The 13,323-nt window shown below is 42.4% G+C and overlaps 1 long non-coding RNA gene across 3 annotated transcripts; it reads right to left on the minus strand.

The window, feature by feature from the left end:
- Positions 1 to 687: 687 nt before the first annotated feature.
- Positions 688 to 13,013, minus strand: LOC122464954. Of its 3 annotated transcripts, XR_006289420.1 has the most exons (4): positions 12,779 to 13,013; positions 11,222 to 11,261; positions 10,371 to 10,512; positions 688 to 2,637 (listed from the first exon to the last, which is right to left on the minus strand). It is a non-coding gene; the product is annotated as an uncharacterized LOC122464954 (long non-coding RNA). The 3 variants fall into 3 exon arrangements; XR_006289419.1 differs by lacking the exon at positions 11,222 to 11,261; XR_006289418.1 differs by lacking the exon at positions 11,222 to 11,261 and having other exon boundaries at positions 10,371 to 10,515.
- Between the last annotated feature and the right edge of the window lie 310 nt (positions 13,014 to 13,323).

Here is a 13,323-nt window from a genome sequence, read left to right on the forward strand (position 1 = left end):
GTTTGCAGACCCATGGGGGTCCATGAGGGTACTCTAGGGGGTCTGTGGGCCCTGCTGATCAGCTCCTCCATTCTTCCTCAACTTCTCCTCCCAGCACCTCCTGCACAGCAGGGAACAGCTGTTCAGCAGCATGCAGGAGGCGCTGGGCGGGAGGGGAAGGAGCAGAGGGAGGGATGGAAAGAGGCAGCGAAGAGGAGGGGCAGGGTTGGAGCAGGGACAGGAAGAGGTGGGGTGGGGACAGGACTGGGGCTGAGTGTGGGGCGTGGAGGTCCATGAAAAATTTTAAATCAAAATGGGTGTCCTCGGGTTGCTAATGTTTGTGAATCACTGCTTTAGAGCGTAGAGATAGTGTGTTCTAATGGCTAGAGCACAGGACTCCACTGTAGGGCCCAAATCCATAAAAGTGTTTGGGTGCCTAATCCCCAGATTTTTAGGCACCACTGCACTTCATTGTAGAGTCATTCATGATGGCTCAATTAATATTTAAGTGGAACAATGTTGATAGGAGAGATTGAAGAAACCCACAGTAGAATAGTTCATAGTCCAGTGGTTAGAGCCTTCGCCTGAGAGGTGGCAGATCCCTGTTGAAAGGATAGTTTCTCCTTATCCGGTGGAAGGGCTGCTTGAACTGAGTCTCCCACATCCCAGGTGAGTGCACTAACCACTGGGCATCGTGCATCAGCCTGTCCCTAGCTGTTGTAGATATAGCTAGCCTACTAGTTCAGGCCCTACACACAATTTAGGCAGTGAAGTGTCCATCTTCCCCCACTTCATGGATCACTAGTTCAGACTTAGGTACCTCTCTTCATGTCAGAAGTGGGAGTTAGGGCACATCCCTTTCGTGCACATTTCCTTGTGGCTGCCTTCGGCAGCTCCCACTTTGCACACTGGCTTTGTGGCTTGCATTCTTAGGTCCCTACCTCAGGCTTTGTGGATTGCAGTGGTGTCCCTGTGATTTTTCTAGTACCTAGCTGGCATTGCAATGCTCTGCATCACAACACCTAAGGCCTTTTATGGATTCAGGCCTAGGTACTTCTAAATTCTTAGCTCTGCCACTTACTGTTGGGAAGTAATGTGATATGAATTAGGCCAGTGCAGAGTTCTTCTGAAGATCCCATCCTTTTGTCTCAGTTTCTCCATTTGTAAAATACGCAATGTTACCCTGCTTCAGTGGATGGTGCAAGGGTTAATTAGTTAACATATGAGTAGTGCTTTGTGAAATGTTAAGCATTGAGTAGTAGTGCTAAGTGTTACTTCCTGTACATAAAATATTACACTTATTGCAAAAGCTAATTCAACTATTATGTACCAGTCAAATTTATCGCATTAAAAGGCAAAAGCTTTCTGAAATTGGATGCACCATAGATCCTGTATTGAGTCAATTAAAAAAAAATCAATATGAAAACATTTTAAAGGGAGCATTATCAAGTCTACTTTGGCCCACTTTCAAATTTTAAAAGCAAGCAACAGAATAGCAATAGAAATGGATACATAATTTTAAAAAAAGTTTCAGTGGAATCAGTTTTGATAAAAAACAAAACAAAAAAACCCCACCAAAAATATTCCCCTGCAATGTATGTAAGTACAACATTTGCAACAGCTCACCAGTGCAAGAGGACATGAAAATGATTAAACTGACTAAACAAAAGTAAAACTGACTAGACTATTTATTTTCATTGCTCAAGTGGAGAAAAAATGCAAAAACCCTAAAAACTAGTGAGCAGTAAGATTTTTGAAATTAGGTCTACTTTAATAAGGTTAATAATGCATGTAATTAAATCTGAATTTTAACTTGGTAGTACTTTCCAGGTTCCATTTAATTCTGAATGGCAGCTTTGCTGCCTCGGGATAAATCTGGCTGCTTTTCAAGGTAAAATAACCTCTTACACAAGAGTTGACCTAAAAGAAAGAGAGCAGTTAATGCTATGCTGTAAACTTTTATCTTGTTGGGAATTTAGCCATGGGGCTGTTATGTAGCCCCTAATTGAGCCTTTAAAATCAATTCAAAATTACTAGTCCATTCTGAGGAATAGCAATTCTGTTGCTTCAGCTGGGACAGAAAAGCTGGAAGCTACCATTAAATGGAGTCTTTGGACATGAATACATGTTGCTGGTTTTGTATGATTTAGCCCAAGATAGTTTTAGATGTCTAGGTTGTTTGAAATTCCTTTAGGAACCCTTTACCCTAACCCATACACAGTCAGAAAAGGTCTAAATGTGTTCTTTAAAAGGGACACTGTCAAAAGGGTAACCAGCTATATTTCAAGGAAATAAAGGACAAAGCTTAGTTTTAAGGAACACTATTACACAGTGTTTATAGCAAAAATCACAAATTGAAAGATAATTGCATTTGAAAACATACTTTTCACCTATTCACATGAATCAAGCCTTAAAAGATATAGGTCATGGGACATTGTGTATTTGAAAAGAAGGGCGATTTTGTGATTAAGTTGCTGGACTGGGAATCTGGAGGCAGCTCTGCCATAGACTTTTTGTGTGACCTTGGGAACACCATTTAATCTTCCTGTCTCGCTATTCCATTGTCAAATGAAGATGATAATACTTCTCTACCACACAGAGATGTTCTGCAACTCAATTAATGCACGGGAAGTACTCAGATACAGGAGCGAGGAGGACCTAGATGGAAAATAAGAAGAGCAGTCACCCCACTATCTAGTTAAATACAACCTAATAGAAATGTTTCCATCCATATATTGTTTTTAAACAACTAAACACCCCCCTAGATTGTTTACAGCCCAAACATTACATACCGAGGACCTGAGAGCGAGACTGTTTTCCTTGATATTTGATGGGCCAAGCTGAGAGAAGTGCAGAAAGTGAACAGCCAGCATCAATAGTGACTGATAGAAAGATTACATTTATTTATTTTTAATGACGACGTTATTGGCAAAGAAATTTGTTTACAATACACAACTTGTAAATTGGCATTGTCCTGTTTTAATCATCTGCTGCAATCCAGCAGTGGACACTGCCCTCTCTGCTGTTTTCTGACCTGAGCCATTGCAAACCGAGCATATGGTTTTGCTGCCACTAGGTGGCACCCCAAACTTTGAAATTCTGTTTTGTACAGTACTTGATAAAGTCTAAATATACAATTGTTCATGCCCCCCTCCTTTGAAAATAATTGAATGTTCCACTAATAGCGATATCACAGAGCAAGTTATGGCTTAGTGTCTGATCTAACCCTAGGCAAGTGCCAAGTGTCCAGATGGAGAGCAAAATGCATTGCCAGGGTACTCATGGTGTTGCAACCCCCTCAGCCCAAAACTACCCCTTCCCTACTTATCATTCCTCCTTAGTGGAGTGGAATAAATATAAAATGCTGCAACTCCCTGCAGCTGCCAAAATTCTCCCTCTTTTAACTATATTAATAGTGAGAGCTCCCAGCCCAGACATCTGGTCGTCAAGCCCTTCCCCCAAAAGTCCACTAAGCCAGTTACAGAAATCACGAAGGTCTCCACACTTTACTTTGCATATGGTGTAACAAAATTTTGGGTCAGTCCAACACAGTCTTAATGCACAATTCTCCCTTTGCATTAGTATAAAGTAAGAGAAACTGCCATTGAAGGCAGTGGGGTTACACCATTGTCAAACTGTGTGAGAGAGAGGCAAATCGGGTCCAATATGCACAGTTAGGCAGAGATACTAGAGCTGCTGAGAAACCAGAATACAAAGGAGCAAATAAACAGAAATCCCTAATTGCAAAAAACAGCAAACATTTTTTAAAAGTTAAAGGATGAGGTTGAGGGTGGCGGGGCACTAGGCCACCAACAGTGTCTACATTAGACTTTTTCAGACACACAATTCCCACTTTTTCACCAGTGGTAGAACATGGGTAAAAGCCCAGAGTAGGCTTAATAAGTGTAAGGATTAGTATATAATGTTGTTGTAGCCGTGTTGGTCCCAGGCTATTATATTAATAGCAAGAGCTCCCAGCCCACACACTTGGATGTCAAGTCCTTCCCCCAGAAATCAACCTGCATAACACTTTCAAAAGATAAGTCTGGGAGCTTAAATTCATAATTTTGCTAGAAACTAAAAATCATGGCCTGAATAGAGACACTGGATTTATGGCTTATTACAACAATCTGTAACCCACTAACAATTCCCCTGCTCAGGTGCCTCCTCCCATCCCTTGCTCCCTTTCCCCCCTATGACTGGAGGGGTGTAAAGGGCCTCTTCACCTTGAATGTTCCCTTAAAATATGTGTTAACTACTTATGCTAATCAATCTCTTCCACCTTGTATTTAGCTGTGACACTCCGAGTAGGTTTCCCATACAGAACAAGAGCTCTGTGTAGCTCAAACACTTGTCTCTCTCACCAACAGAAGTTAGTCCAATAAGAGCTATTACCTCACCCATCATGTCTCTCTTAAGGAATAGTACACATTGCTGGGGCAATTAGCTATCAGGCTGATTGTTCCTTAAAGCTTTTCCATTTTCTTAATTTAGTTATGAGTATTCTCCCATAAAAAGCTCAGATGACTGCCCCCACAATCCGTGAACACCCAAGGCAGAGTTACCATCTGTCCCACTATCTTCACAGCCGTCCCAGTCCTCAGAGGCCTGTCTCACTTTGAATCATAGAAATGTGGGGCTAAAAAGGACCTTGAGAGGTCATCTAGGCCAGCCACCAGCACTGGGGTAGGACCAAGTATACCTAGACCATATCTGGCAGGTGTTTGACTAACCTGTTCTTAGAACCTCCAATGATGGAGATTCCAGAACTCACTTGGAAATCTATTCCAGTGCTTCCTATTTTCAATGGATATGGAAAACAGGTGATCACCATCCTCATTATAATAATCCTTCCCATATCTGAAGACTGTTCTCAGGTTTCCCCCCTCATTCTTCTTTTTCCAGGTTTTTTTAAACCTTGCCTTCTGGGTCAGGTATTCTAAACCCTTTATCATTTTTGTAGCTCTCCTCTGTACTCTCTCCAATTCAATCACATCATTCTCAAAATATGGCACACAGAACTGGACTCAGTATTGCAGCATCTGCTGTGCCTAGCCTATAGGTCAAATTAATTAAAAGATCCTGAATTTATTTTGGACAATGCAGCATTAGCACTATACAACGTCAATGCATGAAAACATAAACATTATGAATATTGGTGGGTTGGATTTACATCCCCTTCAACCTCTAAATTTAATATTGTACAGGTGGGAGGGTCCAATATCCTAAACCTGTTGTTAGTTGCTCCTATTAGTAACTGAGAGTGTCTAAACAGGTACAGGTCTGCTGGAGAGTTAAAGTTAAGAGCATTAAGTTAAAGATATATTGCATTTTCCAGCAAAAATTGTCAGAACTGACTAGAAAACAAAAATTATTTTGTAAAAAAAAAAAAATTGAGCTTTCAAGATTTTATTTTGATCCACAATGGAATGAATATTACACCTTTTGACTTAGCCCAGAATAGTCATTTGGCTGATGGTTATAGCACTCAGGCAGAGCAGGACTTCAATGTGGGTCTAATATCCTAGGTGAGTTTTCTGACTACTGAGCTATTGGCTATTCTGGGGTGGTCGGTCGGTCAGTCAGTCGGTCTCTCCCCGTACCTCCCCTCTTTCCCTCTCTTCCAGAAATTCTACTCTGGACCTGAGAAACCTTCCCCACAAAATTGTCATCAAAACCAATACGTTTCCTTGAAAAGCGTCAGTTTCAATGAACTGACATTATGAGATGAAAAAAACCATTTCATTGAAAAATTCCTGCCCAGCTCTACTGGTAATAACAGTGGGAAGGTTGTTCTTTTAACTGTCTGTATGATATGAATAAAAAGTTGCCAACAAGTGAAGTTCAATCTGAAGCTAGTTCCCTTCTGTAGTGTGGCCTTTTAAAGATAGATTAAAAAAATCTTGAAGAACCTGAAAAACTGCAGAAAATATGAAGACAAGATGAATGTTTGTCTGGGTATGTAACTATACAGGGAGGTTCTGAATCAGGTTTTACTTCTTTGTTTTCAAGGGGCTCTAATTAAGAGGTCTTTTATGGTAGCAACATCATACACTGGACAGTAAATGTATATGATTACCACACTTCACTAGTGTAAAATTTCATCTTAAGGGCACTGTTTATGCTAATCAGTTTGTGATCTTTGAGCTTTGGAAACCAACACTTCTGATTATTTTACACTAAGAATGTGTCCTGCTCTGCTGCCCCATGAGGCCTTGAAGATCTCTTTGCATTAGACAAATATAAATGAATTAAACTTCACAGCACCCAAAAGTGGGAAGAAAGTATTATCAGTCCTGTTTTACCGACAAGAAACCAGAGGCACATGCTGGGATTTTCAGAAGAGCTTAAGGAAGTTAGGTGCCAAACCCCCTTAGCTTCCATGGGGATTTGTGCTCCTACATCACTTGGGCACTTTGCAAAATTTTACCCACAGAAAGGCTAAGTGACTTTCTAAGGAGCCTGTTTCTCGACTAGGCTTCAAGTTCAAGGGTACTGGTATTTTGCAGTTATATGGTTGCCAGAATGTTGTCACAAAACTGAGATATTGTCCCAGGATTCTGACAATATTTCCCTCTGAGTGTTCTCTAGAAATCTCCATTCACCTCTCCGTGCAAGAGAAGACTAGTTGGCACATAGCATAAGCACAATCATTAAGGAATGGGAGACTGTTTTGAGGAAAAACTACAAAAATGTATGACTTGTCGAAGGACGACTGAATATTGAGACTAGTCTAGAGTCCACCCTGACATGGTCCTCTCTTAAGTTGCCTTGCTAGTGCAAGTGAAATGTCATCAAATTGCGCTTGCCACCAGATTGGTTGTTATTTGCGGATATTTCTTTTTTATTTCCTAACAATGTTTTACATCAGCGAACTAGGAGTTTGCGTCAGTTGTTATGGGAAAGTTAACCTTTGCGTGACTGAGGTTGAGAAGAGTAGGTCACTTGGTGCAACCATGCTAGGGATGTTACATTCAATTTTGGGCACTGTATTCCCAGAAAGATTACCACAAACAGGAAAGTAGTTAGAGGACAATAGCAAAATGTCCAGGGGGCTGGAGGAAATGAGTTATAATATGCATTCACTTACAAGAAACACTGGAGTTAAGATCACCGCTGCTCAGTACTGCCTACTCCTCCCCACCTCCTTCTGGAAGGAACAACTTCAAACTCCCAAATGTTAGGAAACCATAGAGTTCCAGAACACTAGAAGAAAGCTAATGTTGTGCCAGTATTTAAAGAGGGTAAACAGGCTGACCTGGGTAATTATAGACCTGTCAGTCTTACATTGATCCCATGCAAGATAATGGAGCAACTGATACAGGACTAGATTAATAAAGAATTAAAAGACGGTAATGTAATTAATGCTAATCTGCATGGGTTTATGGAAAATGGATCTTGTCAAACTAACTTGATATCTTTTTTGCTGAGAGTACAAGTTTGGTTGATAAAGGGCATCGTGTTGACATAATATACTTAGATTTCTGTTAGGCATTTGACTTTGAACCACATGACATTTTGATTAAAAAACTAGAAAGATATAAAATTAACAAAGTGCACATTAAAGGGATTGAAAGCTGGCTAATAGGTCTCAAATGTAACTGTAAATGGGGAATCATCATTGACCCCAAGGGGGTCCTGCAGAGACCAGTTCATAGCCCTACATTGTTTAACATTTTTAGCAATGACCTGGAAGAAAACATAAAATCATCACTGATAAAGTGTGCAGATGATACAAAAACTGGGGGAGGGATAAATAAGGAAGTGGACAGGTCCCTGATACAGAGCGGCCTGGATCACTAGGTGCAAGCAAACAATATGCATTTTAATAGGGGTTACTAAACATACATCTAGGAACAGAGAAAATTGGCTATACTTACAGGTTGGAGGGACTCTATCCCAAGAAACAGCGAGGCTGAAAAAGATTTGGGGGTCATGGTGGATAATCAGCTGAACATGAGTTCCTGGTGCAACAGGGATGGGGTGTACCAGGCCTTTCTGGCTCCCTGATAGAGGCCCCATTGTTCTGCTACATTCCACCTCAGGAAGCAGCAAGGTAGGAGCAAAAGAGCAGTAAAGTTGGATTTTCTAGGCCTGCCTAGAGAGGCCTAACTAGAGCAACCATTTTAGGAGCTAGAGTGACCTAGTCCTCTAAGGGTCAGAAGGGCTAGCAACAGCCAATCAGAGCCCAGCAGGCTCAAATAAAAGTAGCTGCAGGAGCTTAGCAGGTCAGTTCCTACCTGGGATTGGAGGAATGAAGAAGGGTGTGCCTTTCTAGCCTGGCACTAGAGAAGAACTGGAGGCCCCTAAGCCAGGACTACAAATAAGGGCCTTGGTAGGAAGGAGCCCAGGGAAATTGCAGTGATGGATGGGACTAAGCAGTATATGGCTACTGTGTGTGGGGTCCCTGGGTTGGAACCTGGCATAGTATGTGGGTCTAGGTTTCTCCCACAGGTAAAGTGGTATAAACCCCAAAAGGGGACAGGGCTTATCTGGGAGCCTGAACAAAGTGCTGAATTTTAAGGGCCCAGGGCTGGGGCTGAAGATGTTAGCAATGTAAAATAGCGCATTTAGTTATTGCACTTTTTGGTACTCCCCTGATGGAGTTCATTCGGCCTTGGTGATGTTGCTGGAGGGTCAAGCCACTGAAGACCTACCAAGGTCAGCCTTCAGGGGGGCACCAGGGCTGAGAAAAGGACTATAATACTGCACCTCATTGCTTGGAGGTGCTTAAGAGGGTGAGTGCCCTATTACTGTGGCCAAAAGCACTAATTCAATTCTTGGATTCGTAAAAGGGGGAATCTTGAGTAGGAATAGAGAGGTTATGTTACCTCTGTAGTTGGAACAGGTATGGTTGCTGTTGGAATATTGTGTCCAGTTCTAGTGTCCAAAGTTCAAGAAGGATGTTGATAAATTGGAGAGGGTTCAGAGAAGAGCCAAGAGAATGATTGATTAAAGGATTAGAAAACTTGGCTTAGTGATCATTTTCTCTTTGAGTCTGTAATCAAGCCACCCTTTAATCTGTAAGTGCCTACATGGGGAACAATGAGTGAAGACTCCTTTATTCAATCTAGCAGAGAATGGTATAATGGGATCCAGTGACTAGAAATTTGAAACTAGATTAATTCAGACTGTAAATAAGGTGAACATTTTTAACAGTGAATGTAATTAACCACTGGAACAATTTAGCAAGAGTTGTGGTGGATTCTTCATCACAGACCATTTTAAAACCAAGATTGTTCAGAAAAATATCCAGTCTCCTTTAGGAATTATTTGGGGGGAGTTCTATAGTCTGTGTTATACAGGTGGTCAGACTAGATGATCACAATGTTCCCTTCTGGCCTTGGGATCTAGGAACATCTTCCCACAAAGCTCCAGGAAGAATGTTAGTGTGACAGGAAAGGCCAGATTACACACTAGAAAAAGCTCTGGTAAGGTGCTGCTTCACATACAACCCAATCTTCACTCTGATGGTATAGAAATGGCAATAGAAATATTCTCCACTCCCAAAAGACTGATACAAGATGCTGGCATTCCGCCTGGGAGAGAGCAGGGTTAGGGTTAAGGTTGGGTTGTGTGTGAAACAACACTTAACTGGGCAGACTTGGTTTTGGATTTTTATTTGTAGCACTAACATTTTTTGGGGAGAGGGAGACCTTAACTCAGCCTCACCTGGTTTTCTAACATTTAGGGGTTTGAAGTCCTATGTACCAGAAAGGTTCAAGAAGACTGTTGTGTGGCAACAACTTTAACACTACCTGGAGTAAGGCTTTCTATGTGTTCTCAGTATGTTTAGCTGAAGGCTGTTTTATGACCCAGGACCCCTCTGTTAAAGTAGCAACAAGCCTACTGTTAATTAAAATGCTTTAAAATCAAAACAAAAAAGCAGAACTTAGCTCACATCAGCTGGGCAAGTCTCTGGCTTTCCTGCCTTTTCCAAGGGTGGGTTGCCTTTCCTGTGTCCTAATCCACACAGCCAGGCTGTTAAGGAGTAGCTTTCTGACAGCTAATTAAGCTTCTTAAAAATTAGCTTCAGCTAAGTTTTACTTCTCTCTACAATTTTAGATGTAGCCCCTAGAGGTGTGTGGGAGATATTTATTAAATATTATTTTAATATCATATTTCAGTTAGCTGTTTCAGCATGCTCTGCTGGGGCTTGCAAACCCCACACTAGCAGGGAACCAATGTGCATCCCCTGTGCATGGCCCACACTTCTCTGCAGATCTTTGCAACTTGACCTGGCTCCTGCGTTCAAGTGCTGAATACCTTGAATGATGTTGGCTGAACAAATGGACTCTGCAGAGAGAGAGAGAGTGTCATCATTTGGACCCACAAAATATTCCCCCAGCCTGGGACAAGCAGGTCAGTTCTGCTGCTCTTTGTCTCCTCACCTCCCTGCTGACATCAGCTCCTGAAGGGAGGGGCCTGGACCTTCCATTCCTCCAGAGACATCTCCTGCCAGACAGGACACAGGAGGGGGTGCTGAGGTGACAGAGGCACGTTGGTGGTGAAGTGTAGAGGTATCAGCAGCCCCTACTTCGGGGAAAATGAGGCAGGTCAGAATGAGGTGGGAGGCCGTGCTGAAGTGTACATAGCTGGGGATGTGTAACAATGATAGGGCCAGCACCTTTGCTGCTGTAAATTGGCATAACTCCATTGACTTGCTTTTTTTATACCCATTTAAAACAGGCCCTGATTATTCATCCCAGGTTTCACACAATATGTGCCCGTACACTCACACTGTCTTTCTAGCCTTCATCTACACCTGCCATTGAAGACTTACCCATACCTAGTCTCAGAGTTCAGTGATCCCCCAAACCAATCTCTCCCTGTCTCCTGCCTCTTCTCTACAGAGTGTCCTCCAGCCTTCTTCTCAGCCCTCCACCCACCTCCTTTCCCTCAGCAAACAGCCATCAGGGGGTGCTGCTGTCAGACGTCCTGAGGCAATGGGTGTGTAATGACCATTGCACTCAGTGCTGCTTCTACTGATTTCAGCTGAGGAGTTTTTACCTCCCAGGGAACTAGGCTCCTCCATTCACAGGAGATAGTTACTGGGATTCTAGCCTCACATGGTTCCTTGGCCTAGAATTCTCCTACACCCTTCCCCTGACCTTAATGTGTCTGGGGTTTGGGCAATAGGGATAGGATAAATATATAGGCCTTTAAATAATTTTAATAGACATTTGTTAAGTCACAGCTGTTCACACATAGCAGCTGTTTTCTTAATGTGCCTGGGGAGTACCTGAATAAGCATATGACTGCAGGAGCCAACAAAGCTGCCTCTGTCTCCACAAATACCAGGGGAGAAGTTGCAGAGTTGGTGAGAGAAACACTTGATCATTTCTTAATGGCATGCACATTTACAGTATTTGTTGTAGAGTCACACAAGATCAGTAGTTCACTGGATGGTGTTTCTGGCCTCAGCGACCACTTCAGGGTTGACATGGTACTGGTCTTCATGTGTGCGGAATCTGAGGAACCTACTCTTCAGTGCAAATATATTGCAAACTTCCAGGACCTAGGGGGATTGGCTTTTCTAACATTTTTAGTCAAAATAAAAAGTTAGGGCAGTGAGTAGAAATTCCTAGTGGTACAGGTAACTTTATTTATCACTTGTCTTCAGAGAAACAAGTACATTGGGCAAGCCTCAGCTACACCAGACTTTAGAACGTTGTTTATGATACCACTATGTGTATTACTTGGTAATTGTGAGTTTGGCTTATAATGCAACTGGTTCTGAGCAATGAAAACCAGGCTCACCTAAAACAAACCCTTCAAACTCTTTAATACAGTACAACCACTTTTTTCCCCTCAGTTAGTAATAAATGAAGCAATGAAACCCCCATTCTTTTATATTCAGTGCAGAAAATGCAATTTAGGACACTTACTGACTTGATCTATCCCTTGCAGTAACTGTGGAGTATTGATGTTACACAATGGTTATGGAAGAGTTGCCAATATTCATCATATCACACATAGTTCTACAAAGAGTTGCCACCGGCAAAGGCACCTGCACTGTCATGAGGCAAAGGGGTCTGCTTGTGTCTTTCTGACCAATCAACTATTTGAATGAGTAGATTTGATAATTCAATGTCTCTTTCTGCAAGAAGATCCATTGTATTTGGGGTCTGCAGCAGTTCTTGAAATTCTGTAGAATTAACCAGCTGCTTAAGTGCTTTGCTGATTCAGGGCTAGAGTGCTCAGCACCTTGCAAGATCAGGCTCTTAACCACTGAGAATGTTCTTCGGTGATGCAATAAAAGCCCATCTCTACTTTGCTTCAAATGATTATTATACTTACAGACATTCCAGTCCTTTCCACTTAAACACTATGCAACCTTCCCCTCCACGTTCCAGTCACCATCCTCCCACCCAGGAAGAACTAGCTGGTATTCCTTTTGGAGCCAGTCGCTTTCACTTCCGAAACGCGCCACGTGGGTCACTTTAAACTTTGCTTACAGTCGCAAGTGAAATACATTTGATGGTCCTATCCTGATCCCTTGTGCACCCTAAAGACACCTTACCTAAAAGACAAACCACCACGTGAACTGATGGTTAGCACAATTTGCAGGCAGAATGGAAATAGCCAGGCTCTCAAAGGCTATGATGAGTAAAATGCTTTGATCAAGCTACATGGTAGACCAGTGGTTCTCAAACTTCATTGCACTGTGACCCCCTTTTGACAACAAAAATTACTAGATGACCCCAGGGGGGAAAGGGAGAGCCTGAGGCCCCTGCCCCAGCTTGAAGCCCCCAGGCTTTTGCTTGAGCCCCAATCCCTAGCAAATCTAACAACTCACAGTTTGAGAACCGCTGTGACAGAGTACACCTGGTGCTGTTAGACTCCCTTTCATCAGCAGCAAATTGATACATACTTTTTTTTCCTTTCCAAAAATTTCAGAAATGCATTTAGGACCAAATTTTAAAAGCAGCCTATAACTTATCCCTAGAATCAGCTGCAGTTTGCAGCCTCAGTAGCCATTCCACAGGGCAATATTTATAAATCCAATCACCTGATTGCATCCAGCTGCATTAGCAATTGTTTTCAGGTGCAAAAGAGATACCAGGTTAAGGATGGTCCAGTTGTTAGAGCATTAGCTTAGGATGTGGGAGTCACATCCCTCTTTTGCCACAGACTTCCTGTGTGATGTTGGGTAAGTCACTTAGGCCTGGATCCATGAAGGGACTTAGGTGCCCAAACTCCAGATTTAGGCACCCAAGTCCCAGTTTTAGGCTTGAATAGGAGCCACAAACCCCTCTGCTCAGCTGCTGCTTAGCTCTGTATGAGCCTAAACTCACTTAGAGCCTAAATTTTGGCTGTAAAAGTCCCTTAGGTGCCTACATA

This window comes from Chelonia mydas, chromosome 3, assembly GCF_015237465.2.
Source record: "Chelonia mydas isolate rCheMyd1 chromosome 3, rCheMyd1.pri.v2, whole genome shotgun sequence".
Classification (NCBI taxonomy): domain Eukaryota; kingdom Metazoa; phylum Chordata; order Testudines; family Cheloniidae; genus Chelonia; species Chelonia mydas.